This window comes from Polypterus senegalus, chromosome 12, assembly GCF_016835505.1.
Source record: "Polypterus senegalus isolate Bchr_013 chromosome 12, ASM1683550v1, whole genome shotgun sequence".
In the NCBI taxonomy this organism is placed as follows: domain Eukaryota; kingdom Metazoa; phylum Chordata; class Cladistia; order Polypteriformes; family Polypteridae; genus Polypterus; species Polypterus senegalus.
In genome coordinates this window covers 59,930,000-59,939,616 of record NC_053165.1, presented here as the reverse complement: position 1 = coordinate 59,939,616, position 9,617 = coordinate 59,930,000, and the positions used below count along the sequence as shown (strand labels likewise).

At 36.6% G+C, this 9,617-nt stretch overlaps 1 long non-coding RNA gene across 3 annotated transcripts; it reads right to left on the bottom strand.

Annotated features, from left to right (window-relative positions):
* Positions 1 to 5,420: 5,420 nt before the first annotated feature.
* Positions 5,421 to 9,140, bottom strand: LOC120540792. 3 transcript variants are annotated; one of them, XR_005635868.1, is made up of 6 exons: positions 9,035 to 9,140; positions 6,633 to 6,804; positions 6,162 to 6,213; positions 6,016 to 6,069; positions 5,564 to 5,624; positions 5,421 to 5,473 (listed from the first exon to the last, which is right to left on the bottom strand). It is a non-coding gene; the product is annotated as an uncharacterized LOC120540792 (long non-coding RNA). The 3 variants fall into 3 exon arrangements; XR_005635866.1 differs by lacking the exon at positions 6,633 to 6,804; XR_005635867.1 differs by lacking the exon at positions 9,035 to 9,140 and having other exon boundaries at positions 6,633 to 7,445.
* Between the last annotated feature and the right edge of the window lie 477 nt (positions 9,141 to 9,617).

Sequence of the window (9,617 nt, the reverse complement as noted above, 5' to 3'; positions counted from 1 at the left end):
CTGGACATTTTCTAGCGCTGCTATGTCCTTTTTGTAGCCTGGAGACCAAAACTGCACACAGCACTCAAGATGAGGCCTCACCAGTGCATTATAAAGATTGAACAGAACCTCCTAAGACTATATTCCATCGTGCTATATTTCCTAACATTTTGTTAGCCTTCTTAATGGCTTCTGAACACTGTCGGGAAGTTGATAGCTTAGAGTCCATTATGACTCCTAAATCCATCTCTTAAGGTGTACTCTCGATTTTCAGACCACCCATTGTGTGTTCAAACCTAACATTTTTACATCCTATGTGTAATACTTTACATTTACTGACATTAAATTTCATCTGCCACAAATCTGCACAAGCCTGTCTGCTGTTCAAATCCTTCTGTAATGATTAACAGATTCCCAATTATCTACCAATCCACCTATCTTGGTACCAGCTTGATACTTCCTATCTAAATTATTTATATGTATATTAAAATAGCAGTGGCCCTAACCCACCTTATATAACTGAGACACTGATGTTGTATATTATTGGAAACTGGGGGGAAAAAATTCAAATTCTTGCGTGGAGGGCTTCTGGAACCCTCTTTATTTTTTTGATTTTGTCTTGTGTCCTGTTTAATTGCAAACATTACGTATTGTGACGTTCAGAAGATGAACAACAAGAAAAAGGGTTACGTGTTAACAACGGCAGCTGCACTTGCGTTTTCATTAATGCCTCCTGGCTATTGGAATGAGCGTGCTGTGCCATTTAGGGGGACTATACTGCCCCACAGCCCGGAGTGCTATAAAGTGCGCGAAGGCACCTCAGTTACCGGTAATGCAAGGAGAGGCATTGGCCCGTAGAACCGAAACACCGCACTGTGAGCGCGCACTGCTGTCCCGTGTCACTGTCTCGTGCGCGCGCGTGCTTGTCACAGTACAGTACAATTAATGCTCAAACTACTGCTGCAAAATCACCTAAATCACAATTATTTCGCTCTGCTACAGGAAAACAAAGGCACTGGAGCTTGAAAAGGGGACTATAAAACTGTATTTTATTTTAATAGCGGTTAAACAAGAACGGGCTGCATTATAAACATTGTTTCCCATCCGTGAGACCCATTCAACTAAAAACCGTCATTTCGACATATTTACATTTAAACAGTCCCGTTATTTAAAGGCTCCTAACGCGGTGTGGGATCTCAAAACAGGAGATGTTGCATGTCGATTGGATTCCTACCTTGTGACAATAAATGAACTGCAATTTTCAAGTAAGGGACCGACATCTGCCTTCATATGCCAAATTGTGAACATTGGGTAGAAAGCCACCTTAAGTGTCTCTTACAGCAGACACGGGGTTTACTTGAATCTGTAAAGATCACTTCAAAAACACAACTCGAGATCTAATAGCTCGTCCTGTCCACTGACACACACCTGTCTTATGGGCAGCGCCATCACAATTATAACTCAAAATGTAACACCGCTACCTAAGCTTTGTTGCCAAAAACAAATTAGACTTCCTTAGTTACACAATGAATAAGCAGATACCTCACTTCAAAACTAAACCTCATGCCTGCCTTGCACATCACATACGTCCAAGTAACTAAAACAACGCGTGCCAGTAGGAAGACTCGACATCTGTCCGTTTGTTCCAGTTTTATATTGTTATGCTCAGTTACTGCTCTGGGTGGGCTGTCACCTATATTCTGTGCTGACGGCTCATTCGGATGAGTCGCTTCTTTTAGCTTCAACAACCACAGTAGCGCAGGCGATGATGCAGAATTCCATCTGACTAACTTACTGTAATAATACAAAATAATAATAATAATAACAACACTTACCTGTTTCGCGTTGCTGACGTGAACCGAATTCTTCTTGCTTCTGGCTTAGGTTTAAAAATTAGGAAAGTAAGCAGGGCCCAGCTGTCTCTCCTCAACTAAACTTTTAATTATTTTACAAAACTACTAACATACATAGCAAAAACATTAAAATAACTCCTAGCATTTCGTATAACCTGCGACTGTGTAAGGCCTAAGGCGACGCCCCCTCGTACAGCTGAGACCGTTTTCCACTAATTTTCAACTGCGTCTGACTGTAACCAATGGGCGAAGAGGGTGCGGGACTGCGCCGCCCAGCAGTAGAATCCGATAGGCTGCTAAGACTATCCAATAGGATTTAGAAGAGGTGGAGAAAGCCAATATATCATCATCCACTTGCAGAGCCACAGCACCATACGTCACCGCAGTTTCAGACCCGCAGTTGTAGACCCGGAAGTGACGTTTCAGGACTGACTTCGTAACATTACTTTCGGAAGGTTTCGGCAGGTCTCGGCAAGTAAGTCTTCGCCAAGTCAAAACTGACGTCACCGCAGTTTGAGAACGGAGAATCGGAAGATAACTTTTGGAAGGTTTCGGCAGGTCTCTTTAACATGTCGACAAAATTAAAATCGTTAAGATCTGTGTTATTTGAAAATAGTTTTTCGTTTACATTCATGAAACGAAATATACAGTATAATTACAATGTTTGCACCACGTTAGATTTTAGTAAAACGTTAATAATAAAAGTGATTACATTTTTTAAAGAATAAACATTTTAGCCAATCTAATATTTTTAAACATGTATGTGAAGAAAAACGGCAATACGTTATACACTGAATTATGCTATATATTAATTGCCTTACATTGAACTTCTCTAGTTTTTATCACTTATTATTATAAGCCACCAAAAAAATATTATTAATAACCCTAATGTATTTATATAGCACCCTTCCTATGCCCAAAATTCAGAAAGAACAACAAGACCTATATAACATTGGCTACAAATATCTCCACTAAATAAAGATAAATACAGGATATACAAAACATTCAAATAGAATAAAAACAATAATCCAGACTAATATACAACATATAATACTACAACAAATTTTTGAACAAATAACATAATTTGTGATAAGGCAAACCCGAGTACTTGGACAGATAGAGGGGGTAAACTGAAAGGGCAGAATGTCAGGTCTGTTTAATGTCTTCCTAAACGAATGAGTTAAAAACAAATGAATGGAGTCAGCTGATGTCATTAATTTTGGGAGGTCATTCTACAGTCAGGGCGCTATATACAGCTGAAAGGCCCTGCTGTCACCCACAGAGTGCAGGTTAGTGGGGGGCACAGAATGAGAGGACCTCAGTGGGCAGGTCAATAACAGAATTTGATATTCAATCCTGTAAGACACAGGGAGCAGTGAAGCTGCAGGATGGCTGTGATGTGCTCGCCGTTGCCAGTCCCTGTCAGGACTCTTGCAGTTGAGTTTTGAATCAGCTGGAGCTGTGATATACAGTAAGATTAGAAGTGGCACCTGCCAGTAGTGACTTACAATAATCAATGCTGGATGTGATAACAGCAGGGACAAGATTTTCACCATTAGAAAAGGACGGGAATGAGCAAACATAAGAAATGTGACACAGGTGGTAGTTTCTTAATGTGGCTTACATGGCTGAAATAAGAAAAGGAGGAATCAAAGTGACACCGAGATTCTTTGCAGTAAAAGAAGGTCTGATGAGACCATCACCCAGAATGGCTGAAGAGGAGCTTGTTTTCTTAAGTTCTTAAGTTGCACTTTAGTGCCGCTTTGCAGGAGATAAGTTATGTTGCAATTTAATTTTAAAGAGTTTTGCTCTGTTCAGGTTTTAATTTTAATTTAATTTCACTGAAGCAAATTGTGAGCTGAGAAGGCTGTGATGAAGTGTCACTTTTAACATTGAAACAGATCTAAACATCATCTGCATAAAAATGATAAGCCAGTCCAAAGCTACAAATAACTTGCTCAAGGGGAAGCACAGAGGATGTCATTTCATTAACAAGGGGAAGTCAGATGGAGGAACTCCTGTGAGAAATTAAGGCATGAGGCTTACCCTGGACATGACATAAGCTGCATGGCCACAACGCCATATGCAATAACTTTTACTTTTACACAAACTGGGACAGGAGCTCCTCAAGATGAAGGTAACAATGCTTAGCTCAATAAGGAAAAATAAGCCAGAGCTCCCATCTCAACTGCTGGCCACACAGAATAGGCCAGTGAAGACCTTCACGTTTGTATAAACAAATGACACATCCTTGGTGCACAATGTGACCTGCACAGAGAGAGGAGATTCCATGGCCAGAAATGATAATGGACGCTAATTCTACAAAAGAGGAGTGGAGAATTTAGACAAAACATTACGCTGGATGCTGGCCACAGACAATTTTTCAACGTATTGAACATCTCATAAAAATACTTTTGTCATCTGGGCAACCTTGAACCGAGGCTGGAACAGGGAGAAGACAGAGCCATCTTGAGGAGCAGAGTAAACCATTGGTGACACCTCACATGCTACTGGGATGACATGTGCCAAAGACCCCAGCATGTACAGCCATTGTGTCGATTCAACAGTCCAATCCACAGAGGAACCAATGATGGTACCTGTAGTGTGTATGCATAGTGAGTGTGTTTGTGTTTCTCACTGTGTGAACTGTACAGTTATTACAGTATTGTGTAGAAAATGAAAATATTAAATTCTGCTTGATAAACACATAGAATGTGATCTGAGAGTAAACAGGTTATTTACATTGCTTGTTAAACTAAAGTGACCTTCTGATTTAAAAAAAAAGTCCCAATAGTACATACGTAGAAAAAATGTAATCATAAATTGAGATTCAACACAATTCTTTCATGCTTCTCAAAGAGAAATTAAAATATGAGGTTTGTAAACTACTGTATTTGTGAAGGACTGAAGTGTGAGGCTATCTAAAACTACCATTGAGTGTACTTCAGTAATGTGTTAGTGACTTAGAAAACCACAATATTACATTATTGCACATCAGCATCTTCATAATGTCCAAGACCTCAAATCTTTCACTGCTGTACCAAAATAATGTTCTGTCCTCCAAGGAAACCCTCAAAAACACTACATTATCTCCAAAAGGAGACATTTTTACTAATTTTCGTGTTTGTTCTGTGATGAACTATTTTTAAAAATATTTTAAAGGAGCCTTTAGATAGCACTAAGTGGGCTTTAAATGAGCAATAGACCCAAAAAGACTTGCAGTTAAATTGTTTATTTTCAAAACTACCCACCATCAAAGGAAAACAGAAAAATCAAAGTATTATAAACTGAAATCAACAGAGTATTAATGCACAATAAAATACAAGTAACAATCAATGTAGCAACAGACAATAATTATACTGATTCATTAAATATGCAGTTTACTTTAAGTTTCATTTTATCCCGACATTCCCGAGTGAAAAGTTCCATATCATCCCTAAACTGAAAAATAAATATAAAGGGTTCTTTTGCCAAAATTAAATCTTCAGTTTCAACTGCATCGATGATGTCCTGGAGAGCTCGGCTTTGGTCCTCCTCCTCCATCTCCAGAAAATGGGGCTCAGACACGGCACCTCTGAACAACTGTCTATGTTGGGCAACCATTTTACTGCAGTGTGGAGGTCCCTTTTTATTAGTGGTTCCTTTAGATAAAGACCACAAAGAGAATTAAACAAAACATGTATTTCTACATGCCTATTTAAATAATATTAGATATTACATACAGTATATACCTCCTCACTGCTCTGGGTCTCATTCACACTCTCCAGTGCCCCTTTAGTGAACGCCTTTGTCCTGTAAGAAATATTCACACGTTAGCCAGAGAGAGAGAGAGAGAGAGAGAGATACCTTTCAACAGCAAAATTCTCCAACAGAATGAAGCACCACCACCTCCTGATCAAGGGTAAATCACACTGCCATGCAGATGGAAAAAACAAAGTACATTAAAACCAGTAACAGATATTAACAAATAATCAGAGACATAAGTGAAAGCTTACAGCTGTGAAGTCAAATGGCGATCCAAGACAAGGTGCAGAGCATACTGTGGAGCACACAAAAGAATTATCTTAAATTAATATTTAATCTATTTGCATACAGTACAGTGCACACTCTACTTATTGCAATTTATTTATAGTGATTCTAAAGAATTCCCAACCTAAAAAATAAGTTTCTTTGATTTTCTCACCATCAACATGAATACTCCACAATCCACTGACCCAACCAACTGCTGTGGAAGATTCTGAAATTGAAATGGATTCATATCACCTACTGCAAGTTACAAAAGAATGTCCATTACTTGTAGTCCTCTCAATGACATTCCTATAAACTAACCTTGTTTTTAATTAGTATCCATGTGCCTGAAGATATTCGTTTTGTCATGTTACTGTAACAAAACAAACAAACAAGTCTTACACATACAAATGTAAATATCCAATATGTGCTGATATTTAGGTAGAGTAAGAAAATCTTGATGTAAGCAGAATATAAGCACAACTTCTTAAAGTAGGCATGTGTTATCAATATTAGTGTGACGGCATTTTGCATATACGGGTTGGAAAATGGATGGATGGATGGATAACTTAAATATTTATAATATACACTTGAATTAAATAAAATATTGTAGTCTGGCAGTAGGGGCAGTGATAATGCTGTGATGGTCTGCAGTCTAAACCACATCTGTGGATGGCAAAACCTAAAATGTGTAACAGTATAAATTGTTATAATGTAGAATACCGAGTTAAAAGTATACAGTATGTACCAGTACTGGACATACATTAAAAATAAACTCTCAAATGAATTTACCTTCATGGAGAACTGCCTTCTTGAAATGACTCTTCAAATGCTTTTTTAATTTTTCCAGTTTGGAGGGCTTAAAAACATTACCACTACAAAAAGGACAATGGAACAAGGTGCAACATCTGTTGCATTGAGTCAGCAGTGGTACTGACACTCCCAATTGAATAGTTATGTGTTTCTATAAAAATGACAAAAAAGCAGGATAGCTTTAGCAAGTTTAAATTCTGTATCTACAGTAATCACTCACAATACTAAATAACTGTTTTAATCAAGCAATCAAATTTGAATTATTTTGTGCATTTTACAATTAGTATTGTCACAAAGCAGCTTTAACTATTTCCAGGCCATAAACCTGGAGACAAAAATCTTGGTGTCAGTACCAGATTATAATTGAACAAAATAAAAAATGGTCTGTTTTGTTTTACACAAATTAAAAATAACATAGCAAGTTTAAAAAGAAAAGACAAAGGACAAATAGGAATGCAGATTCATTGTAAATTTTACTTATTGGACTGACTAAGCAAATATATTTTTATCCTAGATTTGAAGGCTGACAGACTGTCAGAATCTCAAACCACTTTGGCAGGGTTGTTCCTAAAACAGTGTGCTTTACAAACTACTGTTTTATTTCCAGCTACAGCTTTTTTTATTCTAGAGACAACAAGATATTCCACTTCCTGTAAGAGTGATTGTAAGGAATTAAAAGGTAACTCAAATATTGAGATCCTTAACTATGCAAAGTGATACATGTGATCACCAGTACCTAATAATTCAATACAAAATACAAAATTTGCAGAAAGAAAATGTAAAGAAAGCAAAACAGGGTGATATATACTGTTCATATTTCCTGGCTCTTGTAAGCTCTTCAGCCGCTGTATTTTGAACTAAATTAAGTCTGTTATCAGCCACAAAGCCTTATAGTGATCCATGTAGAAGTAATAAAAGCACGGATAAGTTATTCAGCATCATGGAATGCTAACATAATCTAAGTTTTGCAATATTTCTTAAGTAAAATGAAGACTACTCTAGATACATGTTTAGTATGTGTATCAAATGAAAGATCATCATTTTCATTGTAGATATATCCAAGTTTAGAATTAGTGCATTGTGAGTGATAGGGGTGCCATCAACAGACATGTTACATTCAGACTGACATTTTAGCAGCTTTCAACCAATGACTAGCACTTCTGTTTTTAGAATTCAACAAATGAAAATTTCAAGGAATCTACTTTCTAACAGGTAAACCTCTATTTTAGAACACTGAGATGGTTCATGTAGTTGATCAGATGAATATCATGGTCTATAGTATCAAATGTGGCACTTACTGTAGATGTAATACTATGGGCCTAAAATGCAACCTTCGTCAGTGGAGTGCAAATCATTGAATACTTTGACTAAAGCAGTACCTGGGTGAAAATGTTACAAGAGATTACTTTTATTTGCAAAAATATAGAGAACCACTTACCTACACCTTTCTCTAAATTTCAGAAATACAAGAAAGATTAGAAAATTGGTCTATAATTTGATAGATCACAGTTAAAAAGATTTCTTTTTTTACATTAAGAAGAGGTTATTAGCCAGTATAAATAATGTAGGTACACATCCAAGATTTAAAAACTAATTTATAATACTTAAATGTGGCTTACCAAAGAGAAAGAAAAAGATCTTTCACAAATGTAGTAAGAAAATGAAGGAAGATTTAGACTTGTTAACTAATGCACCAAATTCTGAACATTCAATTTGGGCAAAGGATTTTAATTTCTCAGCTTTCTTAAAAGCAACATCATTTGACACTACTTCACTGGCTAAATAAGAAAACATAATTTATTATAAAGTGGTGTAGAATTTTGAAGCTTATACCTAGATTACTTTCTCATTTGAAGACTTAATGTTCACTTCTTAACCGAATAGGAATATGTTTGTTTCATTTTCATTAAAAAGTCGCGCCCACCCCCCAAAAAAGAAAATAATTAAAAGTTAAATAAACACTACGTTAACATTCGTTAGGAAATGAATGGATGGATGAATACAATTTATAAAATATATTACAAACAACAAAACGAAACTTAAAAGATCTTAATTTAGGTTAAATATCGTCTTAAAGTATTGGGAATTTTCCGTTCATCAAGAACATAGACTGAACTTTGAGCAAAATGCATTTTTATCGTATTTTGCTGACAATGCAACATTAAGTGTCGATTTCTCCAGTTTTTACGAGGCAAACCACCGTAACCAGTGTTGCAGTCATTAACAATTAGCTCGCCAGCCAAAGATTACATACATGTAAACGTAAAGTTAACTTTTCAAACTGTTCTGAAAAACGTTTTGCAAAATGTACAGGTTTATAATTATATTAAGAATAACAGTAGTAATAATAATAATAATAATAACAACAACAACAATAATACCGTGCTGTTTTCTGTCATATTTTGTTCGTGCTCAAAAATGCTGCGCTCGTGCTAAAAACTAAGACTTGTGTTCGATAAATGGAGGCGTTGTTTTCGCCTTGCCTAGAAATAGTAACGTCACTTCCGGGTCTAAAACTGCGGGTCTACAACTGCGGGTCTGAAACTGCGGTGACGTATGGTGCTGTGGCTCTGCAAGTGGATGCTTCTCGAGAAAGCAGTCTGTCATCTTCCGCTGCTGTTGTCAACGGATACGTATATGGGAAGCCTGTTCAGTCATAAGTTCAGTGATTTGTTAAGCAACAGCTACTTCTTAAAGTTGTGACTGTTAAACTTGACTGGCTTGTATGGAATGCTATTGGATTTTAATAAAATTAATAAAATGCAAAAACTAATAATAATAAAATAAAGTTCTGACACGAGTTTCTTGTCAAACCTTTAATGTTTCCTCATTTTCAGACTGATCTGCCCTCTAGTGGACACAGTTGATATAGCTTTGTTAAAAGAAACGGCTTCAATTTCTCAAAGTAGTTTGCACTCTTTGTTTGTAGATCTAATTAACATACTTAATAAATAAATGATTGTA